This window comes from Equus caballus, chromosome 2, assembly GCF_041296265.1.
Source record: "Equus caballus isolate H_3958 breed thoroughbred chromosome 2, TB-T2T, whole genome shotgun sequence".
NCBI lineage: Eukaryota > Metazoa > Chordata > Mammalia > Perissodactyla > Equidae > Equus > Equus caballus.
In genome coordinates, this window is record NC_091685.1 from 56685153 (window position 1) to 56712840 (window position 27688).

General features: G+C 47.9%; 1 long non-coding RNA gene across 1 annotated transcript; it reads right to left on the bottom strand.

Moving 5' to 3' along the window:
* Positions 1–21933: 21933 nt before the first annotated feature.
* On the bottom strand, positions 21934–26083 carry LOC102147592 (uncharacterized). The gene is made up of 3 exons (XR_001380181.3): positions 25967–26083; positions 24883–25014; positions 21934–24283 (listed from the first exon to the last, which is right to left on the bottom strand). It is a non-coding gene; the product is annotated as an uncharacterized lncRNA (long non-coding RNA).
* Between the last annotated feature and the right edge of the window lie 1605 nt (positions 26084–27688).

Here is a 27688-nt window from a genome sequence, read left to right on the forward strand (position 1 = left end):
AGGAAGAGAGATTTTTGATCAAGCGTTTTGTAGATTAAAGCGAGATACAGATAACAAAATGTAACATATCACAGTGGGGTGAGGGGCTCACTGGGTTGTAGCTATTAATATCTTCATTTTACAGATAATTAATCCTAGGTGCTCACTACACAGTAGATATTTTGTTACCTCCATTTTTACAGCCGAGGAAATGAAGAACCTCAGAGTTTGACTTGCTCAATATGATTCGACTCATGTTCAGGAGAGCCAGGACTCAAAATTCTGCCTCCAACCCCTCTGCTTTTCCCACTGTAATGCATTTGTCCCTTCCTAAAACAGTCTCACGTGATTTTATGTTCAAGCATCCACTGCTACCAGGGTGTTAAGATGGATCTTCAAATGATGTTTCTAAAGAACTGTGAACTTCCCAGGTGAAAATTCTCATTGAAAACAGCTGTATTGTCAGCTCTCCATTATTGGTGACAGCAAGAAGCAGGGATGGGGCAGCTGGATGAGCTTTAGGATTAAGCACCTTCCTTGAGTCTCTGCCTGCTCCTTCCATCACTTCTCCCGCTGGAGCTGCCCACAGGGAGAACCATCTCCTGAGAGGCTGAACTCCCGGGTCTTGAGCTGGGGCAAGCTGCTGTGATCAGACATCTCACTAATGTGGCATCAGAACGGCGCTCCAGAAGAACAAAGGAACACAGGGAACTTGAAGAGAGAGTGTGACCCAAGTAAGAGAACTTCAAGACAGTTTTTTAACCAGAAATAAGTGCTCAAATCAATGTTGTGGGTCGGGTCAGATCCTGACATTACCACTCATCATTTTTCTGGATTGCTGTCACCCTTGCTGGAGGAAAGATGAGACCTCCTTCTCTGTCAAACAAGCTGAAAAGAGACAGTAATCCAAAGAGTTTATCAAACACTTACTTTTTCAAAAAATTATTTTATTGAGGTCACATTGGTTTACAACATTGTATAAATTTAAGGTGTATGTTATTATATTGCAGCTTCTGTATAGACTGCATTGTGTTCATGACCAATAGGCTAGTTTTTTCCATCATCACACACAAGTGCCCCTTTACCCCTTTCGCCCTCCCCTGACCCACTTCCCCTCTGGTAACCACCTCTCTGTTCTCCTTATGTGTATGTTTGTTTGTCTTCCACAGGTGAGTGAAATCATACACTATTTGTCTTTCTCTATCTGATTTATTTCACTTAGCATAATACCCTCAAAGTCCATCTATGTTGTCGCAAATGACACAATTTTGTCTCTTTTTTTTATGGCTGAGTAGTATCCCATTGTATACATACACCACATATTCTTTATCCATTCATTCATTGATGGGCACTTGGGTTGCTTCCAAGTCTTGGCTATTGTGAATAATGCTGCATTGAACATAGGGGTGCACAGATCTTTTTGCATTAGTGTTTTCATGTTCTTTGGATAAACACCCAGCAGTGGAATAGCTGGATCATATGGTATTTCTATTTTTAATTTTTGGAAGAATCTCCATACTGTTTTCCATAGTGGCTGCACCAGTTTGCATTCCCACCAGCAGTGTATGATGGTTCCCTTCTCTCCACATCCTCTCCAACACTTTTTATTTCTTGTCTTGTTAACTATAGACATTCTGATGGGAGTGAGGTGATATTTCAATGAGCTATCACCAAACGCTTACTTTTTTTAAAAACTTTTGTTTCTATTTGGATAGTTATTGGGCCAATCTCCATTTTTGAGCCTAGAAAGTAGGAATGACATGGGAATGACAGAGGTAGCACAAAACTTGCTGCTTTGTTGTGGAATTGATATTCCCAGAGCCTCGAACACATATCAAGTACCCACTATGTGACAGGTAATGAAACGTGTTAATTACTGCAAGTGTAAGAGTGGCCACACACCCTCTAGCCTTTAGCATCAGAGCTTACAGAGCGGTTCAAGTCATCCAACAGGGAAAAAATAAGGTGAGGTTATACAGTGGATACCACAGATAAATAAGTAGCAAATCTCAGGTCATACTAGTACTAAAACCACACATCTGCTCCCTTCTCCACAGAGACGCTCATAGAGTGTCCGCCTCTGTGTTCAGTCAAAAACATTAGAATTAGGTACAATCCCATGTCTCCACGACACTTCCCAGTGTAACCAGCCAACTCTAGCATGTGAGATCCAGTTGGACAAAGACATGTCGGGACACTTACGGTTTCATGGCGCTGATATGAATGTCAGAGTAACAAAAGCAAAAAGGCCCAACGTTCACCGGACCCATCACCCCAAGTAGTCTCATCTTGCAGCTGCTCCTCATTGACCAGTCTCTGAAATTTCTAAGGCTTCAGAAGACCCTAGTTTCTTTATGTTGAGATCTGCCCTAGTCTGAGTGTTTCTGACCTTCCAGCTCCATGACGTCAGCCAGAGCCCGGGAGGCCTCTCCCTGCTTCATCCTGGCCCCCACATGGTTGGGAACCAGCTCCGAGGTCGGCAACAGGAAGCTTAGGTTTTATTTCTGAAATAAATGAACCAGAAGAACAAAAATGACACCTAAATAGAACCTTGAATGAGGCAGGTAATTACAAGGCTTCCCCTGAAACATAACCATTTGCAAACCTCCATCAAATGAGAATAGAGAATGTCCCCTGAAGAAGCAGAAAAAGCAGGTGTCTGTCCTGACCCTGCCTGGAATCTGGATCCCAGTGGTGTAGGGCTTCTTCTGGCTATCTTTTTCTGGGGACCTGAGGAGTAGAGTCTGGATTATCTTGGACACTAGCCTGAGATCTTCTTTGCCCAAGAAAATGGCCAAAGGCTCCATCCTCTCCTATGGACGCTGACAGTGTTGATTAGGGGTGCTCTCGTCCACTGCTGTCATAGACATCCCCACATGGATCGAGGCTCTGGACTGGAAGAGGAGATGTCTCTATCAGTCCTACAACAAAGCTGCAAGGCCTTGCTCTCTCTGCCATTTCTTGTCACTCATCAAACCTTGGTGGTTCTTTCTGGGGAAATCAGACTCACAAATGGAGATTGGCTCAATGACCCCCAGATGCATTGGAGTGGCCAGGCTTTGAGAGAAATTAACAAGCAGAAGTTTAGCCACGTGTGATCGTGAACCAGTCCTCAAACTCAAAAGAAAAGGAACTCTGAGTCAGATCAATGAAGCCCGAATCTGATTTACGACTATCAGTGGTGTGTGATCTGATTCTCCTTACATTTCTGTATTCTGCACCCTTTCTAAAATCATATGAACCAGTTAATTAATGAGAGGACTACCTATAACCTCGCATAGCAATCTGTGGTATTGATAAATGCTTACTTCTCCACACTGAGCTGGTCTGGACCCAAGTTCCTCAGTGGTCAGGAATGTCATGAAATTTGAGACCTACCTTGGAAACAGGAAGAGGAAGAGGAGGAAACGGAAGAGGAGGAAGAGAAGAGGAAGGAGGAGAAAGAGATCTGTTCCTGGAGGAGGGATCCTTGTTCGGTAGTCAAGAGGCCGGTACCCAGGAAGCAGGTGGAAAAGGAAGAAGCAGTAATATCCAGTCTTAAAGGCAAGAGCCTTGTGAAAACGGTCAAACTCTCACTCGGACCTGAAAAGCCAGGATCCAAGAAACGAGGAGGTAGGAGTGGCCTGGCCACAGTGACCACGGAAGGGCCTGCAAAACCACCATACAGAGCGGGCCTTCCTCAGGGTACAGCGGGACACGGGGAGCCCCCCGCCCCGTCCCAGCCCCCTCCCACTGAGTCTGAGTGTGACAAGGATGTGGAAGAGGGGACACAAGAGCCCCTCACTTCAACTCTCCGGTGTCAGCAGGACCAGGAAAGAAGAGCTGCAAGCTCCGGGTCGCAGTGATGTTTCCTTTATGGTGGGACGCACAACTGTTTTTGTCACAGCAAATTAAAGGTGAAGAAATGAGGACTTGGAAAGTTATCTTGAAGACAGTGATGACCACGTGTGAAGTGGTTTTAGAGACACAGGCATGGAGGCTTTCTGGAAACTGACCGGGAGCCCAGCCTTGCTGCCTTTGGTCTCTCCTGGCAGACGCCCTGTCGCCAGCACAGCCGTGACCCGGCTACAGGAGCTGCCTGCAGTGACAGACATTGTATTGTTGGTGTCCTCCTGTCTCTGAAACTCACCACAATGCTAGTTCCTTCTACCTGCCCCGAGGACCTGACGTGCCCTGCACACTGCACAGCACATGGGGGCCCTCGGTAAATGTTTGTCATGGCCGCTGAAGGCAATGGCGTGCCTCTGTGCTTCTTGCCAGTAGTAGCACTTCCTCCTAGACGCTGAAACTCCACCTGCCAGCGCCAGGTGGATCCCAGCTGGTCAGGGACCACCAGGTGCCCGCGGCTAGAGTGGCTGCAGCGCCATGTCGGGTGCTCCCTGTTCTGGGGAGCAGTTCCTCATCTGTCACAATGACCACTCCACACCTCATTAATCTCTGACTGTCTCGTCTACTGCCCCTGCTTGTTCTCTGACCCCTCCTTTCCCCCACTCTAGACTCAAGGCCTAGACGGGGGTGCAGCAGGAAAGACATATACATCGCATTTTGGTCTTCTGCTACAAAAACAATCAGAAAGAAGGAGAGGTACGAACCACTTCCTGTTTTCGCTCTCAAGAGGGCAAGTAGGGCTGTGAATCTTAGAAGCTGCTCTGCTTTTGCTCACAGGGCAGGGTTAAAGACCTTTGTGTTAGAAGTGTGTGATCTTGAGCACCAAGAAAAGGCCTTGTCTGCAAAGAGGAGGAGTACTGGGGCTTGGGACTAGGACAGCAGAGGACAGCAGAGGGACAGCAGGGGGACAGCAGGGGGACAATGGAGGGACAGCAGAGGGACAGCAGGGGGACAGCGGAGGGACAGCAGAGGGACAGCAGGGGGACAGCAGGGGGACAGCGGAGGGACAGCAGAGGGACAGCAGGGGGACAGTGGAGGGACAGCAGGGGGACAGCGGAGGGACAGCAGAGGGACAGCAGGGGGACAGCGGAGGGACAGCAGAGGGACAGCAGGGGGACAGTGGAGCGAGAGGAGGGACAGTGGGAGACCGCAGGGGGACAGTGGAGGGACAGCAGAGGACAGCAGAGGGACAGCAGGGGGACAGTGGGGGGACAGCGGAGGTACAGTGCAGGGACAGTGGGGGACAGTGGGGGGATAGCAGGGGGACAGCGTGGGGAAGGCAGGGGCACAGCGGGGGGACAGTGGCATGACATGCTGACCTTGGTGGTGGCTGGAATGATACACAAGACTAAGATCTGTGCCCTCTGGAGCAGCAAGGGTCCATTTCTTACTGCCTCGCAGGGCCCCTGAGAGGTGTCAGGACCTCAGAGGGGAGTGCCCCACGGGGTGAGTCCTGGTGATCAGAAACAGGGGCCCCCCGTCTGAGCCACGGCCCTTTGTGTGCAAAGGCGGCTAAGTTTCAAGGGACTACGTGGGCTTAAAGCTGGATGTGTTCATGTGAACTCAAGACCAGAGGGTACCCAGCAAATATTCTGTACTTTTTAAGATTCTATTACTCACAACTCAAGGAAGGCATAGAGTTGGGGCAAGGAGCCCCAACTGTGGCTAAGATTGAATTTTCCATTGGCCTGGCAGGATGTGGGCTCAGAACAAATTAAATTAGAGTTAGTGGGAAGAAAACTTTCCTTACATCTCATGCTGGATGTAGAGTAAAATTTACACCCATTCCATAGAGGTAAACTCTGCCTCACCCACAACCACGCCTGCCTTACACTCTCAGTTCAGTCCTTGCACTGCCACTGGCAGCGTGCTGGAGCTGACCTCAGGAAACACCCTGCTTTGGCTGCCCTCCCAAGCAGCCCTGAGCAGCTCCGCCTGGCTGATCCCAGCCCTTCTAAGGCAGATCTGCATCTACACTGCAGGAGCCAACACTAGTTAGAAGTTAATATTTCATGGGTTAATCCTTTACTGTACTGTGGCTTTACAATGCCAGGGACTCAAAGCTTTGTCACGAACGTTGTCCAGCCTCCTGAGGCCCTCAGCTCCAAGCTGGCACTGAATGTTCAAAAGCACCTTCCCATTTCAGCCACAAATTTGCAAACTCAAAATTGCAAACTGCAGCCCTCAGAAGAGTTTTGTTTTGTCCCCATATTTGTCATCTGCGAGGATTGAATCTGATATGTGATTATAAACTAATGAGACTGACTTTTAAACAAATCGCAGACCTTATGAATCCAGATAAGTGCTGGCCTTCAAAGATGTCACCTTGGGGGGCTGCCTACATGGTTGATCCAATGAGGCTGCCACCCCAGACACCAGGACTGGAATTTCTCTAAGGAAATTGCCTGTAGGGACAATTAGCCCATTACAGGCGAAAATAGAAACTCAGTCCCACCCCTCAGTGGCACTCATGGCTCTCAGGTGTGGCTCCTTGTTTGTGTGTCAGCCTCCCCTGGTGGCCCGTATCCTCTTCCAAGGCAAGCGCCTCATTCATTTTTGTGTACTCCAGGCAGTGCACAGAGCCCGGCACACAGAAGCACTTCAGAAATGCTTGGTAAATAGACAACAGGCTCCTCCTCAGCCCAGTGCCTTTGTCCTTCTGCTTTTCCTCCACTTTCTCCATTAGACTCTCATTAGTTATCTGCATCCTCCCTTTCTTGCTGCTTAAGTCACAAGGAAAAATGCCCAGGAGGGAACTAGAGTCGACCGCAGGGCATGAAGGGACTGAGGCTTCTGTATACAGCAGGATAGGCTAGCTTAGGCCATGGTAACCAGCAAATCCGAAATCGCAATGTCCTAAAATAGTAAAGGTTAACTGCTAGCTCTTTGTACAAGAATAACGTGTGAAGGTAAGGGCGGAGGGGCTCTGCTTCGTGAGTCGTTACTCATTGCCGACCCAGGCCAACAGAGACCACCACGCTTTAAACAGAGACTTCAGAGTCTGCGCAGCATGGAAGAATGGCGAGACTAGAGGTGTTCACACCAGCAATTAAATTTCCTGCCTGGAAATAACATAAGCTCTTCACCCACAACCCACATGGCCCACTGGTCTCATGATCCCACTGCGAGGAGAGACAGGGGAACAATTGTAATCCTCCTAGGTGCCTGGAAAAAGAGTGCAAGATCAAGGTACAGGTGGGTGTAACTCTACCACAAACCAAGTCTGGATGACAGTGAGAGCAGATGAACGAGGGCTGAAGTGTGGGACATTGTTACATTAGTAGCCCCTCAAGGAATCATGCCTCTCAGAATCTATTTCCACTTTTAGTTCACTTTCACATTGACTTTGAGCTTGGGCATGTGATTTTCTTTGGCCAATGGGACATCAGCAAATGTAGTGCAGGCCAGGGATTTATAAGTGCTTGCACACTGAGGCTTGCTCTCTTGGAATGCTGCCACTACCATGTAGAAAGTCCAGGACTTCTGCTGGGGAGGCCACACAGAAAAGAACAGAGGCACCTCAGTTGATAGCCTCAGCCAACTGAAAGATGTGTAGGAGACCGTTTCGATCAGCCAGCTCCTAGATGAAGTGACAAGTGAGTGCAAGCATATGACTGATCCCAGCCAATACCATGTGAGGCAGAGATAAGCCATCCAAGCTGAGCCTGCCCAAATTACTGAACCATAGAAGAATAGAAGAATGAGCAAATAAATAGTTCTTGTTTGAAACCACGAAAACGTGGAGTGATTTGTTGCTCAGCATTAAATAACTGCTAAAGCAATTCGTGTTTAGAGGAGGGTACTGCCATAACAAAAATCCAACACATATGGTGTTGGCTGTGGGACAAGACAGCAGGTAGGAGCTGGGAAAACAGTGGATAGGTTGTTAGCGAAGGCTGGAGAAATGGTGAACAATCCTTTAGCATATGCTAGAAAGGTAGGGGTGAAATTGTTACTAGCCCCCCTGCAAAAGAACAATCTATGTTATGTAGTGGCGGAATCATTGGCAAAAATGTTGCCTGCAGTAACTCAAAAAATATAAAATACTTAATGAACTTATGTTTAGCTAAGGAGATTTCTAGACACAATGTTGAAAGCATCAGCTGGATGCTTCCAGTTGTGTATGATAAAATACTGCCAAAGACAGATAAGCTAAAGAAGTATTCAAGCATATTTTAGAAGAAATATAGAGGGCCTAGAAATTTCAGGTTTAGGAAAAATTAAATTGTTTTTTATCCCTAGTATGTCTAGCCAGCCCAAGATTCTCAGACAAGAAATAGCCTCAGCATAAAGATCAAATCAGGGTGTGCTTGTAAGACCTCTGAAAGGAACAGCCTAGGAGACATTTGCAGCTTTCCAAAAGGACTTCTGAGCACCTTGAGGGTGTCGTCTCACAGCAGCTTGACCCACCCAAAGAGAGAAGTCTGTCTCAAAAATAATTACGGGTGAAGTTTTGAGGGCATGAAGTGAATCCCAATAAGATTCATAGTAAAACCACAAAAATTTTAAGAGAGTTTTATCAGTGAAAGTACTACAAGGTTGGACTGAAAGTCAGAGACAATCCCCAGTGACAAGAGGCTGCTGGATCTCCACCTTCTACAAGCAGGAATCAGACCGAGAAAGCTGCCTAGCTACAGACATGCATCATTTCATGCGGGGAAGAAAATACATCTCAGAGGGTGGAGCTAAGAACACAGAGGGAAGACCTACAAGCCACAGAGAAGAATTAACTAGGTAACCCTCTCAGAATATTCTCTGACTCGTATAGGGGAAGTCAACATATGACTAGTGATGCTTTGGGGTTCGCATCCTCTCCACTTTAAACAGGAGTGTCTATAGGGTCTATCCAGTTCCTTTCTTACTACTGCGTTTTAAGGGTGTGGGGACAGAACACCTGTCTTTTGAGTTCAAAGTCTCTGTGTGAAAAGAAGCTGCAGCTGAGGAGCCATCTATACTTGAGAGGCCCTATCTATATGATAACCTGGTGCAGACCGTGAGATCATGGACTTCAAGCTTGACGTGATATGAGGTGAAGCTTTCGGGGGTCTTGGGAAGGGTGAGTGTGTTTTGCACATGCCAGGGAGTGATTTGCTGAAGCCAGAGTATATGCTGTGCTATACTGTTTCAAAACATGACCCGTTTCTTCTGTCCATGTCGCTGACCCCTATGCAACGTGACCTTGCAGCTCCTTCCTTTACGCAGTGAAACCTGTCTCTCCACTCTTTGAATCTCAGTTGGCTTTGTGACTTGTGTTGGCCAATCAAATGTGCCGAAAGTGACTTTGTGTGACTTCTGAACCCAGGTCTCAAAAGGCCTCACAGCTACCACCCTCATTCTCTTGACAAGTGGCTGTCACCATGTAAAAGAAAAACCAGTTGTCCTGCCAAAGAGGGAGAAACCATGTAGAGGAGAAGCAGACACCCCAGCCAAAAGCCCTCACTGAGGATGTGTGAATGAGGCCAGACGTGTGAGTGAACCCACCTTGGGACACCCAGCCTAAGCTGAGCTGCTGGCTGACTGCAGCCACAAAAGCGACCCCAGCAAGACCAGCAGAAGAAACACCCAGCTAAGCCCAGCCCACATTTCAAAACTCTGAGCAAACAAACCATGATAGTCCTAAGCCAATAATTTTTGATGTGGTTTATGTATGAATAACAACTAAATAGCTAAAATATCAAGAAATAGACTGATGGTCCACTGACTGGGCTTTAATAGCTGGAGTGTATTCGTGCTAGATAAAAGCTGACCTTCATAAACACCTTAAAATGCACAGTCTTATCTGATTTCCTCCCTGGTTTGCATGGTAGATGTTGTTATTATCGTCACCTATAGATAAAGAAACAGAGGCTTGGAAAGGCTCCATAACTATTCAGCGCCATGCAGCATGTTAATGAACCAGGATTCAAATTTTCTAATTCCAAAAGGCAGGGTACCACTTGTCTTTAAGTAGTTCAAAATCTCTGGATCAAGGGAAAGTGCACCTGAGGAGTCACACTTGAGGAAGCTTCTCTGTTCCTGAACCTCATGCAGATCATGAGAGAATGGACTTCAAGCCTGATGCCAGAACGAGAAATAACTTTCTTGTTATACCACTGGTGCCTCTTAGATGCTACAATTAGATAACATTAACACAGTCTGGAAAGGCAACCGTTAGAACTCTAAGATCGCAAGTGACAGCTCATGTGTGGGGGTGGACGAGTACGGAGATGTTATGCAGGCAGATGTCAATGAGAGCACCCAGCACACCCCTGCTCTCAAACCTTTGCACTTGCTCTTTCCACTGCATGGGCCACTCTCCAAGGGATCCACGGAGCTTGCCCTTTCCTCTCCTCTAAGTCTCTGTTCTATGTTGCCTTGTCTGCAATACCTGGCTGCCCCAGCTGGGTCACGGGCAATCTATTCGTCTTCCTGATTTGCTTCCTCCACGGGACCTACCTGCCTCTGACACGCGATCTGTTCTAATGCTTCATTTATTTGTTGTCTGCCTCCCTGCACTAGGGTGTAAGCTCCGTGAGGACAGGGACTTTCATCTGTCTTGTTAATGATGGATCCCTGCTGCCCGGAGCCGTCCTGGCACACGGCAGGCACTCTATAAACGTGTGTTGAAGGAACGAATAAACAATACGGTTTTCCCAGCTTACTGTGGAAGTTTGGCTTAGAGATACCTGGATTATACAAGGCTCTGTCTGAAGATCCGTACATTCCTTGGCTCTCTGGGAATTCTGTTTTCTGTTCTTCTGGTCAAACCAACCTTCCTTCACCCTCCTGAAGGAAACTGCTGGCCCTCTTTGCACCCTAAGAAATGGACTGTTCAGTCCCAGTGTTCCCAATATCCTGAGCCCTGGACCCCAGAATTGCAAGGCACTCATTCTTCCCTGTCTTTCTCCCCCTTTCTGTATGCTCTCCATGGAGTCCCATCTGGCCTTGGCCTCTGCCTCAGCTCTTGTCAGACCAGAGCTCCTGAATGCACATGGAAAGACACATGCAAAGGGGTGATGAATAGGGAAAAGGGGAAGCTTCCTCAGAGATTCCAAATAATGAAGGTGGAGAAATGAGCATTCTGAGTGCTTGCCTTTCTTAGGGCAGTTAGAGCTCTTTGGAAAAAGAAGTGTGGACTCTTGGACAGACCCTACCATAAGTGCTTGCTTCTGCCCCAGTACCTTTGCTTACCCTGTGTATGCACACACGCACACACACTCACATCCCTATCTGAAATGCCAGCCTCTAATCCCAGCTTAACCCCATATTTCATAACCCATCTCTTCCTTCCTGCTTATTCTTACCACATCATCTAACTTTGCTTTTTCTTCTTTGAAACGCTACAGAATTAATAGTCTATAGCAATCTATGGCAGTCAAGGTCCCAGCAGGAAGCAGATGTCACACTCAGCTGGGATGTTTGAAGAGATGTTTTATAGAAGGTCTATTTACAGAGGTATGAACAAGAGTTAAAGGAACTGTGTTATTCTGGGTCCCCTGAGAAGAAGATGCCAAGACAAGATTAGACTTGCAAGGATTTTTTAGGGAAATCTATGAGAAAAATGGGGAGGGTCCCAGATAAAGCTGGAAGAACAATCAGCCCATGACGCAAGTTTGACCCTAAAGGAAGGCAGAGGAACAGGAGGTTGGGAGGAAGTGTTCTAAAGGATGACGTGGTCTAAGGAAAGTTCAGGAGTCCTCAGGCCAACGTCCGTCAACAGAGGGTCCTGTGTCTCCCGAATGGACCTTCCCCCTTGTGTCTGCCACTCTCACTCGTTAGCTGGGAGCAGCCCGTGGGAAGCGGGGCCTCAGTGCAAACGTGGTGATGGAGTTTACAGGACGGCAACCGGCACCCTCGGCAGCTTGTGCTCCGTGTTGTTGGAGGTCTGCAAGGTACCTCCTCGTGGCCGCTCAAGCCCACCCGTCGCACCAAGTGAAGCCACTTCTTCACACAGACTTGGGCAGCAGCTCTTCCGTGATTCCAGTGGGCCTTTCTTCCCGAAGGGGAATCAGAAGATGGGGGATAAACTACTGCCCCGTCTTTGCAATTGACCATGGGGCTACAGCAAATGCCACCCTCTCCCTTCTACACCATCCCTTTTACATTTCCTCCACTCAGCTGTGACTCACCAAGGCTTTGGCAGGTTTCGGTGGCTTCCCTGGTAGTGTGACTCAAGCTTTCACTTCTGAGGGATATGAAGCCGTGATAATCACTCATCTCAGGCCAGGGGGACTGCATGTGTCCATTCATACTTACAGTGAGGCACTGGAGCGCCAGGGGAGGCCACGGTGGGTCACCTGGCCTGTTAGTCTGCTCAGGCTGCTCTCAACAAAATACCACAAACTGGGGGGCCCGAACAACACAAATTTATTTTCTCACAGTTCTGGAGATTGAAAGTCCAAGATCGAGGTTCCAGCAGGGTTGGTGTCTGCTAGAGCTCTCCCCTAGGGTTCTACACAGCCACCTTCTCTCTGTGTGAGCACATGGCCTTGCCTTGGTGCTTGCACATGAAGAGAAAAAGAGCTCTCCAGTGTCTCTTCTTATAAGGACACCAATCCTATCAGATCAGGACCCCATCCTTATGACCTCGTTACTTAATCACCTTAATTACTTCTCCAGAGGCCCCAGCAGAGGCTGAGATTTTGCAGGCAGGAAGGGCAACCTCATCCCCAGCAAATGTATCTATCCTTGTGAAGAGGAACGAGAGACCCTTTCAGGATGGAAGGTGGCCAATGTAGTCAATTTGCCACTAAGCGGCCAACTGGGTTCCTTGAAGAATAGTGCCTGGATGACTTGGTTTCTGTTGCTAACAGTTTGGACATTCAGAAGCAGCAGTAGCTGGATCTGCCTTGGTAAGTGGGAGTCCATGCTGTTGGGCCCACACATATCTTCCTGTCTGACACTGTGGCCACCCCACTCATGAGCCCGTCATGCTGGGTTAGGCTGATGATGAAAGCGGATAATGTCAACAGAACAAGTCATTCGGTCTCCTTGGTAGTCCAGTTGAGAATGGGTCCTCACTGGTGAGGGTTAATGCACTTACTGGTGAGTGTGACACAAAAATCTTCACACTTTGTGCCCACTCCCACGTGTCCACCACATGCCTCTACCCTAGACCTCCTTGGCTATGCTCCTCTATTTCCTTTCCTTTCCGACCCTGGACCAGGCCATTGGCCATTCACCTCGGGCAACTTTTCTTTGCCTACAAAGATGATGGTCAGGTGACTGCTTGCATCTCTACCCATTGGGAAGACTTTCCCTCTCTACTGTCTTTTAGGGCCCCTCCTAAGTGTGGGAGGAATGCAGCTGCTACCTATTTTTGACTTGCACCCATGTACTGAGTTAACCCATCTGTAAACCAAGCTCCTCTTCCAGCTGGTCATATGGGATTCTCCTATACGGCCGCAGGCACAAGTTAGAGGAGGGCCATGGTCCAGCTGTGGTGGATGACAAGGAGGTCTGAGCTGCCTATTTTTGCAGGTAAGTCATGCCCTCTGGTCCTACTCAGGCTCCACCCCAGGTATGCTATTTCCACACCACAGTGGATGCCTGCGGACCTATCTGACTTTATGACTTGGCAGGTCTGACAGAACCCAGTTCATAATAGTCAGTTCCGGATCCTGGCCAAGTGCTCTGTCTCTACCAGGATCCAGTAACGTGCCAAGAGCTATTTCTCAGAGTGCGTAATTCTCCGCTGCTGATGGCGCGACTTTGCTCCAGAATCCCAGGAGCATGCATTGTGATTCTCCTGTTGGAGTTTGCCACGAGCCAAGGTCACCCCCACCCACCCTTCCCTCCTCCAACTGATTACTCTCTGGCCCTTTCATCTAACTTTTTTGATCTCAAGACTCTATGCGTCGACCCAGAGAACATCGCGTTCGTTTCCTAGGCCTGCCATAGCAAAGGATCACAAACAAGGCAGCTTAAACAACAGAAAGTATTGTCTCACAGATCAAGATGTGGGCAGGGTTGGCTCCTTCCGCGGCTGTGAGGGAGAACCTGTTCCATGCCTCCTTCCTGGTTTCTGGTGGTTTTCTGGCAATCTTTGGTATTCATCGCCTTGTAGAAGCATCACCCCAATCTCCGCCTTCATGTCCACCCGGCATTCCCCCTACATGTGTGTGTCTGTGTCCAAATTTCCCCTTTTTATAAGGACACCAGTCGTGTTGGATTACAGCCCTCTCTACTCCAGCAAGACCTCATCTTAACTCATTTCATCAGCAACAACCCTGTTCCCAGATAAGGTCACATTCTGAGGGTGAGGAGTCAGGACTTCAAATACGCATTGTAGGAAACCCAGTTCAACCAGTAACAGACATCTCAATGTTCTCTCCTGGGTGATGCTTCCCTCCTCCTGGGACGACGGTGACTGCCTCCTGCATCAGCCGGACAGCACCGTTCTTTGAATTCGAACCTCTCAGCTGGAATGGCAGTGAGCAGGAGGCCCCTGGGACAGCCTTCCCACCCACCCTCACAGCCCAGGCCACGGGCCACACCACAGGCCTCACCCTGGCCAGAGCCTCTCGATCCCAGGACAACAGGGTGTCCTGAGGCCACGCCCCCCTCTTCAGCACAGCCATGTCCCCACTGAGGCCCGTTCCCCACAGCCTTGACCCTGACACACCAATTCCACATTGTTCTCACCTGACTGAGCATGGAAAGACACTTTTTAAAGAAGCCATATCCTCCCCAGAAGCATGGCCTAGATACAGCTGCGAAAGAGCCCAGATGACTTCGGGACCCCATGTCCTTTGATCATTCTCCTCAGGCCTTTGGCAACTCGTAATTCTACCCAGCCCCTGAACATCATTATAAACAAGTAGCACAGTGTAACAAAGAGAGCAGTCAGCTAGGAGACCTGGGGTCCAGCCCAGCCTGTCATTTAGCACCTGGGTGGCCTTGGGCAAGTCCCTTCACCTCCTGATTCTCAACTGTAAGGAAAAGAGGCAGAGAAGCAACCGTTCGGTGATCTCTAAGTCACCTTTAAGCACAAATGAACCAGGGCTCGAGTCTGGCTGGCCATTAACTTGTCTAAAGAGAGAGGAATCTATTTGCTTAGTCAGGAAAGTTTGTTTGAAAATGTCCCTTTTCTCTCAAAGTAATTGTGAAACTGCAGACAGAACACCCTTTGGTGCATATTTAAAATTCAGGATCTGAGTATTTTCCTTAAACATGTGTCCGGGCTGCAGGAGAAGCTGGCCATCAGCTGGGGCACTAAGCAGAGCGCCTCCCCGAGGTCTCTCCTGTGCCCTGGGCTTCTCCAGCATGGGCTGGGTTCTGAGAGGAGGTGCCCAAAGGTGAGTGTTTCAGAGAAGGGAAGCAGAAACCACAAGGCTCCTACGAGCTGGCCTTGGAAATTCTAGAACATTACCTCTGCCACATTCTGTTGACCAGGCAACTAAGGACAGCCTAGATTCAAGGGGAGAGGAATTAACTCCACCTCTTCATGGAGAAGAGTCTAGTTCACATTGCAGCAGAGCGTGTGGGGGTGGGGGAATTGTTACGTCCAACTTTGGAAAACGTAATATGCCCCAATATGGAAATCTTGGTATAAACTTGTATGATCGAATGCATATAAATGCACAGAAAAGCATCAATAATACTTATCTCCAGGTGGTAGAACTTTAAACTTTAGCTACTTGTCAAACGCTTGCATAGTGCTCACTATGTACTAGGCACTTTTTAAAGCACCTGAACACAGAAAAACTCATTTAGACCACTATTATTATCTTCATTTTACAGACTGTAAAACTGAGGCACTGAGAGGTGAAGGAAATTGCCTAACACCAGCCGGCCAGTAAGTGTGGAGCTGGGGTTTGAACTCAGGTGGTCTGGCTCTGGAGTCTATATGCTGAAATTAGGTGAATGTTTATTTTTCTTTTTATTGATCTGTAATTTCAAAATTTTTAGCAATGAACATGTGTAATTTTACAACTCAGAAAAAAGAAAACCCACTGATATTGAGGAAAGAAGAGATCTATGCAAATGGCTCTGGAAAGTCATCTGTGCATTGGGTTCATCGTGAACGTGATGCTGCAGACAGCAGCTCAGGCTAGACTGACGGGTGCATGGGGGAGACTGAGGCGTTTGGGAGGGAAGTGACCTGGTGCTGCGAATCCTGCCCTGGGGCTCGAGGAACTCCGCCTCCCCTAACCCTGATCTAACTGGACGGACCCAAGCGAAACCATGCTGACGGCACTCCCAGTTGCAGGTCTTCCAAATAAAATCTTTTCAGATGAGCAGCAAACACTTTCATAGTGTGAGTGTTCCCTAAATGTTGCAGGGGATATACTATACTAAGCATGTATTTGTTTTTTATCTGAAATTCATATTTAACGGAGCATTGTGTATTTTTATTTGCTGATCCCAGCGACCCTGCCTGGAGTGGATGTGGTGGGGGCTCTGGGATCCCCGGGGAGCCTGTGAGGTGGGCAAGCATCAGGACCACGGCAGGACCTGATGGAGGAATTCAGCTCCCCGTTTTCCTCACCGGAAGCTGCAGGGGAAGCGAATTCTGAAATCAGGAGCACCCCTACAGGGGGCGGTTGTGTGCTTGTGCCTGATAATTTAAAAATAAGTCAGAGAGACAAAATCAGAACAGCAGGACCATTGTCTGAGTCGCCTTCCCTCCCACCGGGTCCTAGGCAGCGTTTGTTTTCTGTCACACTGCACATGAAGCCGCTTCCTTCGCTCCCTGTGTGGAACGCTGAAGGGAGCCGACCCGCAGCCCAGGCGGCCGGGGACAGCTGCGACTGGACGCACGCTGTGGGAGACGGACGATGCAAAGGGGCTTAAGGTTTAGTGGGAGAACTTCTAGCTAAAAGCGAGGAGGAATTCCTTCCTCTCCTATGGTTAAAGCCTGGGATGGGTGACAAATTTCTATTGACAGCGTGTATTTCAGCGGGTACTTCACGGCCAAAGGGCCTCTGAAGTGTTCTGTTTCTGCAGGTCCCAGAGGTGACCAATGTAACCGACACCCTGCTGCCATCCTCTTCCCAGGCGCAAGGACCATGAGCCTCAGATTTGAATCCCTGCCCCGCTATTTGCTGACCAGTTGACTTCAGCACAGAATTTAACCTCTCTGGGAATCACACTCTCCTTTGCAGAACAGCAGGCTCTCTCAGAATGAGTCTCCCTTCCCCTTTCATTCTTCCCAGCAATTACTCCTTCCGGACCCTCCGTTCCCCAACAGACGCACGTTTTCCAGGTCCCTCTCTCTGGACCCCCCACCGCCCAATACTATCTGAACCCTTTCTTTCTGTCCCTTCCCAACTCAGGCCCTCCCCTCACGGCCACCTCTCTCAGTGCCCACCGGCCTTAGACTAAGAGCGTTCTGCCTCTTCCTGCCCAGGGAGATTGGCACATTGCTGGATGCAAGGTAGTGGCAGGCATCTGTGATGGCCCAGGAGTGCCAGGAGGGTCCTGCAAGGTAGGCAGTGCCAGATCAAAAGGAGAACATAGAAAAGGAAAGCATGTGTCTCGTGAACATTCTCTATACGACAGGAGAGAATGAGCAGGAAGCTTACGGCCACCATCAGTGTGCAATGAAGCGATTCCAGAGCTGACGTGTTTCAGCAATTTAGTATCCACGAAACCTTCTGCCTGAGGAGAGCCATAATCTCGCCCTGAGTGGGGGGGGGTGTGCACACATACACACAAGTCTGCACATGTTTCAGAAACTCCAAGTGTCTTCAGAATTTTCATTTGGATCTAGGAATTCCATGGGGTCCTGAGCCCAAAGCCATCTCATGGAGCCTGATCATTGCCACCCTGGGAGGCCACAGAATATCCAATCTTGTTCTGAGAACGCAGCTCCCAGAGTTAGCCCTCTGGCCAAGCTCTTGGAGGGATCTGATTACATCCCAGATGTTTCAAAAGTGTTCTGCTAAGAGCTGTACCGTCGTGCTAATTTAAGTAGAAACGATCCCCATTTCTATCACCATCCCATCATCATTTGGCAGAGGCCAGCCCCAGAGAACACTTTCATTATCTAGCCATCTTAACTTGCATAATTATTTCCCTAAAAGTACAATTAGCAGATACACCTCTGGGACTTGAAATATATAGATAGCACAGGCTACTACAAAAATTGTATCACAAAAGGGAGAGAAGACTGAAACACAGAAGAAAGGAGAGAGTAAAGGATTCAGGAGAAGGCAGAGGCAGAGGTGAGAAAGTCAACCGCAGTGCAGGAGAAAGGGGAAATGAACAGGAAGGAGATGGGCAGAGAGAAGGAAAGAGAGAGGGGGCTAGTGCTACTTACAGAAAAAGCGGTAAACCCCATGAAAATGAGCGTCAGCACCCCTCCACCCCAGCAGCCTGAGGGCTCTCCTCCTGCTGGTCAGAGTTCATCAAAACCCACTGCAACTAGGATCTCTGACTCAGGGAAGTGACCCTGCTCCACCTTCTCCCGGCCTCGTCTGGTGTAGCTGTCCTGGTTCTGCCCCATTGCCTTATACCCAGAGCCTCCCTCACCGCCTCATCACTCCAGGTTGACAATTCCTCTGTTGATAAGGATGCTGCTCGCTAGGCATCACCTCGGCTCCAGAGATCAGAGCACCTAGAGAAGTGACTCCCCGCCCACTGCCCTGGCCAGGCTTCCAGGCACTGTGCCTGATGCTCGGCCCTGTCCTGGGATGCTACTTGTCTGGGATTGTGCATCAGACATCAAATCCCTTGCACTCTCCTTCTTCCATCCCTGGGGCATATGAATTAAGAACGTGCATGGACTACAGAGCGGGGAAAGATATCTGCAAGCCATATATCTGATAAGGGGTTAATATTCAAAAAGTTTAAAGAATTCATACAACTCAACAGAGAAAAAAACAAACAACCTGATTGAAAAATGGGCAAAGGACCTGAATAGACATTTTTCCAAAAACAATATATGAATGGGCGATAGGTACATGAAAAGATGCTCAACATCACTAATCCTCAGGGAAAGGCAAATCAAAACCACAGTGAGATAGCATCTCACACCTGTTAGAATGGCCATCATTAAAAAGGCAAGAGATAACAAACGCCAGTGAGGATGTGGAGAAAAGGGAACTCTTGTGCACTGTTGGTGGGAATGTAAATTGATGCAGCCAGTATGGGAAACAGTAAGGAGGTTCCTCAAAAAATTAAAAATGGAATTACCATATGATCCAGCAATCGCATTACTGGAAATTTATCTGAATGAAACTAAAACACTATGTCAAAGAGATATCTGCATCTCCACGTTCATAGCAGCATCATTTGCAATAGTCAAGAAATGGAAACATGGCGCCAGCCCTGTGGCAGAGTAGTTAAGTTCACATGCTCCACTTTGGCGACCCAGGGTTCACGCATTCACATCCTGGGCACAGACCTACACACTGCTCATCAAGCCATGCTGTGGCAGCATCCTACATAGAGGAACTAAAATGACCTACAACTAGGATATGTTCTGGGGCTTTGGGGAAGAAAAAAAATAGGTGTTAGCTCAGGGCCAATCTTCCTCACCAAAAAGCATTAAAAAAAAAAAACCCCAAAGAAATAGAAACAACCTAAGTGTCCACTGACAAATGAATGGACAAAGAAAACATGGTGTGTTTATATATATGTGCACGTGTGTATACAATGCATATATGTACACACACAATGGAACGTTATTGAACCATATTAAAGAAGGAAATCCTCACATTTGGGACCACATGGAAGGACCCTGAGGGCCTTATGCTAAGTAAAATGGCAGACAAACACTGTATGATGTCACTTATATGTGGAATCTCAAAAAGAAAAACTCACGGAAAAAGAGATCAGATTTCTGGTTACGAGAGGCGGGAGTAGGAGGGAAACTGGACGAAGGCAGCGAGAAGGCACAAACTCCCAGGCGTAGGATAAAGTCCCACTAGAGATGCAATGTACAACAGGTGACTACTTGAGCACAGCTATATGGGACATACGAAAGTTGTTAAGAGAGTAAATCCTAAGAGTTCTCATCACAGGGAAAAAACTTTTTTTTCTTTTCCTTTTTCTTTTTTTTTTTTTTTTGACCTATATGAGATGATGGATACTAGCTAAACTTACTGAGTAATCACTGCAGAATATATGTAAATAAAATCTTTATGCTGTGTGCTTTAACTTACACAGTGCTGTGTGTCTACTACATCTCAATGAAACTGACAAAGAACAGAACACGCATGGGAACCAGAGTCCCCGTGGCAGGGCTGAAGTTCCCCCGCAGGTGTCACAGGGTGGATATGGTGAGGGCCGAGCCCAGAGTCTGAGAATCAGGGGTCAGAGTCCAGGAGCCAGTCAGTTCCGGCCCCGACCACACCTCAGCTGGGAGGTAAGGGCGCTGGTGGAGAAGGAGCAGCACTCTGAGACTAGACAGGGCCTTTGAACAGACACTGACGAGGCCGACAAATCTGATCTGCCAAATTCCCCTGTCCCCTCCTTGCCCTTCAGGAAGGGGTGGGAACTGCCCAATTGCTGCTGGCCCCTGGTCAATGCACTGTCCATTACACCCTGCCCACACTTTTGTACCTAGTCCTTTTCTAAATTAACCCTTTTAAATCATGCTCATTTAGTGTGCCAGCTGTTTCCCATGGGCCCTAACTGATACAGGTGTTAACAAATGTTAAGAGAAGAAAAGAGCTCTATGGCCAAATAAGGTTGGAAAAGTCACAGTTAAATACAACCAGGCTTTACAACTGCAGCGTGTAGCCAAGTAATGTACTGAGATATTAATGTGCTTTCATTCTCAATGCTACAGGAGACTCAAAAGGCTTGGGGTGTTTTCCAGCCCTGACCAAGAGCTTGGCTGACCCTGTTCTGGGTCTGGTCTCCAGTGCCTCACAATCGCGTTAACGACGTGATGCTTCAGAGCCACAATGACAGAAGCTAATACCTGGATGACAAACCCCAACTGAGTCTTAGTTCAAGAAGTGGAGACCAATCAGGGTGAAGGGTGGGATCCCCAGGCTCCTGGGCATGAGGGGGTGGACAGGGTGGTATCTCTGAGCAGCAGGACCTGAGCCCCAATCCCCGCAGTTCCCTAGGGTGGTCCGAGCTCCGATGGAAGCCCAAGTATGTCACTGCCCACGGGAGACAGACATGGTGTCAGTGGCTTGAGAACCTTGGCCAAGATCCCTGTGCCCAGCCCTGACACGGGAATAGCAGAGTCGTCGCTGTGCAGGGCACTCCACAGAGACCATGCAGGACTATGGCCACAGCTTCAGCCCTGCACCTCATATAACCGTCATTTCCCCCAGAGGTCCTGTGAAATCCCAAGAGAAAGAGAAAACATAACTCTGATTTGCTTCCAACTGGAGGGACGTGAAGTTCGTCCCATTCCTGGTTAGGACCTCTGCGCTCCGCCATAGTGCGGGGGCTCTTCTCAGCAGGGTTCCAATCTGCCGAATGGACTCACTGACCTAATTCAAAGCAAATGGAAATTTTAGGCCCTAAAGCAGTGGGCTTAGAATCTTAGGGGCAGTGCTCCTTCTTGCGTTTGCCAGACATAAGTCTCACTACGCAGCCTGAATGACACAGCCCAGGAATGTTAGAAACTGAGAAAAGAGATGTGAGCTCACCTAAGGGTTCCACTCACTCATCAGCTAAGATCTAGGAGGAAGAGCTAGCGGATGAGCAGGCCCCACCTATGCGCGTTACCTACCTTAAAGAGTCTTCTTTCTGTCTCCTTTCCTCCCCTACAGAGGGGTCATGCCTAGATTTGCTAGAATCGTGTGCTAGACCTGTTCATTCAGGTGTAACCACTAATCAAGTCAACCGCTCTTCATGGAACTGCTGCTGTGCTAAGCAATGATGGCCATATAGAGATTACACAGTATTTTTTCTGGCACAAAATGTACAGTAGGACACCCATTAGAATGGCCAAAATCCAGAACACTAACACCACCAAATGATGGTGAGGTTGTGAAGCCAAAGGAACTCTCATTCACTACTGATGGGAATGCGAAATAGTGCAGCCACTTTAGAAGATAGTTTTGTGTTTTCTTGCAAAACAAACATACTTTTACCATGCAATCTAACAATCATGCTCTTGGGATTTACCCAAAGGAGGTGAAAACACGTCCACACGAAAACCTGTACACAGATGTTTATAGCAGTTTTATTGATAATTGCAAAAACTTGGGAGCAACCAAGATGTCCTTCAGTATGTGAATGGATAAATAAACTGTGGTACAGCCAGACAATGGGATATCACTCAGTGAAAAGAAATGAGCTACTAAGCCATGAAAAGACATGGAGGAACCTTAAATGTACATTATGTAGTGAAAGAAGTCAATCTGAGAAGGCTACGTATTGTCTGATTTCAACTATTAGACAATCTGGAAAAGACAAAACTATGGAAGCAATAAAAAGATAAGTGGCTGCCAGGAGTGGAGCTGAGAGGTGGGGTGAGAAAAATAGGCAGAACACAGAGGATTTATCGGGCAGCAAAAATACTCAGCATGGGTACATGTCACTATACATTTGTCTGAACCCATTGAATGGACAACACCAAGAGGAACCTTCAGGTGAGCTATGAACTTTGGGTGATTATGGTGTCAATGTAGGTTAATCTTTGGTTAAAAAAATGCAGCATTCTGCTGAGTGACGTTGATAATGAGGGACGCTCTGCATGTGTCGGGGCAGTGGGTATATAGAAAATCTCTGTACTTTTCTCTCAATTTTATTGTAAACCTAAAATTGCTGTTTAAAAAAAGGGTCTTATTAAAAAAATATATACTAGGTTTTCCGGTTAAACATGCCAACTTGAATATTTGTGAAGCCCTCTAATGAGATGAATTAAATGATATAAGCCAGAAGGGACTCCAATAATGAGAGAGGAGTCAGCAACAGATGGGAGATTCCAGCTTCCTTTTTTAAGACGGGAAGTGGATAAAGGAGCAGCAGCTGCCTTAGCAGAGTTGAGTGAGCGGCACAATGAGCCTGCAGAGGGGCAGCTGTGAGGCAGCGGCTGCCTCTTCCTGCAGAGCCCCCAGAAGCCTCGGCAGTGGGACGCAGCAGGTATGTCAGAAACCATGGGTGGGCCGGAGCTGGGAAAGAGATATGGGTTGATGGAAGTCAGTGCATAGAAAGGTTAGCCCGCAGGGTCTTTTCCCAAACCCTGAACGGCCCACTGACTCTCCATCCCACCCAGATGGTGGATAGAGGCGGGTCCTCTGACTAGACTGAGCCAGAAAAGCTACAGGTACAAGCGCAGGAACGCTTAGCAAAGCAGAAGGTGGAGTCGAATCTTGGGGTTAAAGACAGAAGTCAGAGAAATGCTACATCTTGACCAGTGAGCACACCCTCGCTGGCTCCATTTTTCCACCCAGCTCCAGCAACGACAGCTGCTAGGTAGAGAGAGAGAGAGATCACAGGAAGAGGTTGACTTTTCTGAAGAAACAGAATTCTCCTGTTGCCTCACCAAAAAAAAAAAAAAAAGACCTACATCCTGCTTAGTGCACACACCCACACAGACACTGAGTTTCCAGTCATTTTTAGGGCCTTGCTCTTAAATAGAAATGACAAGCACGAAATATGACAAACGGCAACCAAAATGAACAGGAGAAAAAGAACCTAGAGGAAACAATGTTGGGAGCAGAATAAAATTTCATAAAACTTTTATTAACATCCTTTAGTTAATATGAGAAAATATTGCATCCAGGGATGCAATAAAGAAAAAACAGAAAGCATTCTTGGAAGATAAAAATATAATAGCTAAAATTAAAAACAGAATCACTGAAAGACAAAGTCAAAGTGATCTCCCAAAATACGGAAAATAAAAGACCAAGATGAAAAGTTGGAAATAAATTTAGAGGATAACCCAAGAAGTTCAACAATTATCAATAGACATCCCAGAAAAAGGGAACAGATAAAAACACAGAGAAGAAAATCATCCAATATGTGCTACAAAAACATTTCCCGTTAACTGAAACATGAGCGTCCTGCCTGCAGTGGCTCTCTGACTGCCCAAGAAAATAGATGAATAAAGAGCTCACATCCAGGCTCCTCATCATGAGAGGTTTAGAACAACAGGGGGAAAGATAATCTCTCAAACACTTCCAGAGAGGAAAAATGTCACATCAAAAGACATGAAATATGAATGACAACTGATTTCTCAATAACCACGTGGGAAGTTAGAAGACAAAATTCTGCAGGAAATTTATTTTCAACCTAGAGTTAAATTCCCACCTGCACTACAATTCAAGTATGAGGATAGAATAAAGATATTTTTAGACCTACAAGGCACATTCAGCCTTCTCAGGAAGTGACTGGATATGTAGTAGAAGATATGAGGAAAAGCGACAAAAAGAGAAAAACGTGGATCCCAGGAAGAGGCCTCCAGACAGGAGAATGGGAAAGGTAAACCCTAGGGTGATAGAGGAGAGTCCCCAATGACAACTCTGCAACAGGTCCAGAGAGCAGGTGATCCAGAAGGGAACGGGAGGACTGCCAGCTCCTAGGAAGAAGGGCATAAAAAAATGAAGCTGTTATAAAACCTGATGTGAGCACACAAGAAAGGAAATGTAATTACAGTATACTACTTGGCTCAGCAGTGCCCAAGATGCGTGTACGGTGAATAAATACTCAACACTGGCTTAAGTAAACTTTGTGATATAGCTGCATGGTTAGATGGCAGAAATGGTGCCATGAGAGCTAAAGTGCCATTTCCCACAATGAGAACATGTAAACCTCCAAGAATGGGACAAAATAGCCATCCCCTCTCAAAATATTCCTAACTTCAGAACCCGTTTGTAGCCAGGCGTCCTGTGGGCTAGCGTTCCATGGAATATCAGTGATGGATTTGGCCCACCACCCTCTGAGTTCCCAAGCCCAGAAGCTTGCACTGTGGTCAGGGGACCCAGCAAAGTGCCTATTAAACAACAGTGAACAGCAAGGTGCCATTATGGGTCTAAATGAATGAGGCTCGGGAGATTCCCACAGCATTGCGTTGAGCCAGGAAGTTTTTATGAAGAAAGTGGGAGACATTGATATCAGCTTTTGAAAACTGGAAAAGTTTCCTCAGCCACTCCTTGACACACCTTCTACCAGACTAACCATGCTCCCCGAGGACTCCAGGCACCTGAGGTAAAGTCTTCCTTTCTCTCTCAACTCGCACATCACCCCTCGTGTTTTCAAAGGCCTTTGGGTGGCTCCCAGTTCTTGGGCGTCGCACAACTTACTGGACCCCTGAAACTCAAACATCTCTCTCTCAGACCACAACCTCCCATTCTTCCAGCCTTCCTGCTCTCTTTTCTCCACTATACCTGCCTTTCAACCTCCGTGACACCTGGGTCTTTAGAACTTGTGTCTTCTCCCAAGATCTTGCCCTCTCTTTCCTTTCCTACACACTCTGGAACTCAGGCCCAGAGCTTCAGCCATCCCTCCATCAGGCTCCTTAATTTTTTTTCTCACGCTCTCATTCTTCTGTCACATCTGCCCTGCAAACTCCCTTCACTGCACCTGAGCACCTGAGCAGTTCTAGAAAAATCATGTAACCGCAGGGAGGGGAGGCCTGGCTCAGTTTCCAGTCTCGGGTGCAAAGCACACACGTGAGCCTTTGTATTTGTCCGTGTCAGCTCCCTATCCCATTCAGTCTTCCCTGATCTCCTTAAACCTGTAACCTCTTGCCTCCTCTTCACCTCAGCTCCTGCTTCACAGGGGAAGGGTCCACATCTTCAGGTCCAAGCCGGTCCTCCAGCCCTGCCCTTGCTCTCATCCCTCCCCATCCCATCAGTGGCACTCATTCCTCACATCGTCAGCTTCTCCCCTTCATTTCCTCCTTCCCCTCAAGTCTTAAAAATCTGTGTCACTTGTAAAAATTATTACCTTATCTCTCTCCTTCTATTCTGAGCTTCCTGGGAAAAAAGTCTGCACTCAGTGTCCCCACTTTCTTATCTCCTATTCACTCTTCAGTGTAAACATGCTGTAATACGTTTCTGCCCCCATTATGCCAGGGAAGTTATTCTTGCCGAGGATACCTCCCCACTGCCAAGAGAAACAGACACTTACTAGCTCTTAAATAACTTTATTCTTTGGTGCAGTTAGTACTCTTGACCGAGAATTCTTTCCTTTCTCTCTCTCTGTGACCACGCCCTCCCCTGCCCCTTTCTCCTTCCATTTTGACAATCCATTCACTCACCCAGAAAACCCTTGTTCAGCACCTCCTCCGTGGAAGGCTGGGTGCGGGAGCTCCCGGTTTGGTGGAGGAAGGCAGCCACGGGGACCTGAGCAGTCTGTAGAGGGCCCCGGGGACCGGAAGTTTGGGCGTAAGCGAGGCACAAAAGAAGCAACTGTCATTTACACTTAAGAAGGGAGGCCTCGGAGGGGAACTGCGAGATGGCAGGGCTTTTGCCAGAAGGACAGGGGGAGATGCGCAGTCCTGGCAGAGGAGCTGAGGGAGCAGAGGCTGGAGGCCTGCCTGGCCTGGGCCCCTGCCCTCTGTGAGTTGTGTGGCATGGCTGGAGGATAAGTGTGAGGGGTCTTCCCGTCACTAGGTCCTCTTCCTCCACCAACTCCCTAAAGTTGCTGTCACCACGGTTGTTCCCTTGTCTCTCTTCTCTTCTCCTCCAGGACCCTCTCCCTGAGTGGCCTGAGGTCCACCCCCATCTAGGTGTGCAAAATAAAGCCTCCCCCTCTGTATTCTCTGTCGAGTTGATGGCATCCTCATCCCCCAGTGACCCAACACGGAGGCCTGGGGGTCATTCTTGACTCCCACCTGTCCCTCCCCTCCCCCAGCAATATCCAGGTCCCATCATTTCTCCTCCCACACCCCTCTCCCCTCCACCCCCATCCAGCCACTTGGCCAGGCTCGCAGGTCCTCTAAAGTGAGCTGTCGTGAGGGCCTCCCAGCTGGCCTCCCTGCCTCAAATCGCAACCTCCTTCTTCGTACCAGCCACTAGGTGACCTTCCTAAACCACAGAAAGGATGGTGACCCTTCTCATCACTTCCTGTCACTACAGCAGGCCCCCTCAAACTTTCCAAGAGATTCTCCCAACAGTAGAGCAGAGCCAACACATGATCCCTTGGAGGGCCAGCCTGGAGCCCGTGCTAAGGCTTGTCCCAATACCACAATCAGGCTTTAAATCACCCATCCACTGAATCGCTCAACCTCTTGCCCAAGCGTGGTCAAGGAAGATTATGCCCCAGGAAGAGTGCACTGTGTTTATTTCTCTTGTGGTTTTGAGCTCCCCCTGACATACCACCTCATGCCACCAACTATATCCATTCCCCTGACTGAGGAACAGGTGTGCCTGCCCCTCGCCTGGCACATAAACCTCTCACAGTCTGGCCCAAGCCTGGCTCTCCAGGATCACCTCTCGCCTCTTCCCATCTCATACTCTGTTCGAGCAATATCCTCTCTGTGTCCTCAGATACAGAACGAGGACTGCGTAGAAAACAACCTAACCAATTTTACTCTGGTTTAGAAATTGTCTTCAACCAGAGGGCCCCTCTTGCTTTAAAAACCTCAGGGTTTCCAGATTGCATGGACTTCTAGAAAAGTCACTATGTCGCACTATTGCTTTTATTAAAGTAATAAATTTCTCACTTTTTATAAAGTACACATATTCATTATTTAACAAACAAGCAATACAGAAAAATATAAAGAATGCAACTCACTCAAACTCCCATCACTTTCCAGAAATAACCAATGTTAACATTTAAACATCACTTCAGACATACGTGTAACTATATAGCTTTGTGACTGTTTATATGGCCATCTCTGGCACAAAGTAGCAAGCTCCTTGAAGATCCCAGCCTTATTCACTTGCCCAGCACGTCAGAAGGCCTGACTGTGCCAGGGGAAGGGAAGGGCTCCCCCAGTGTCGTGTCCTCCAGGAACAGGAGCCCATCCTTCCTGCGT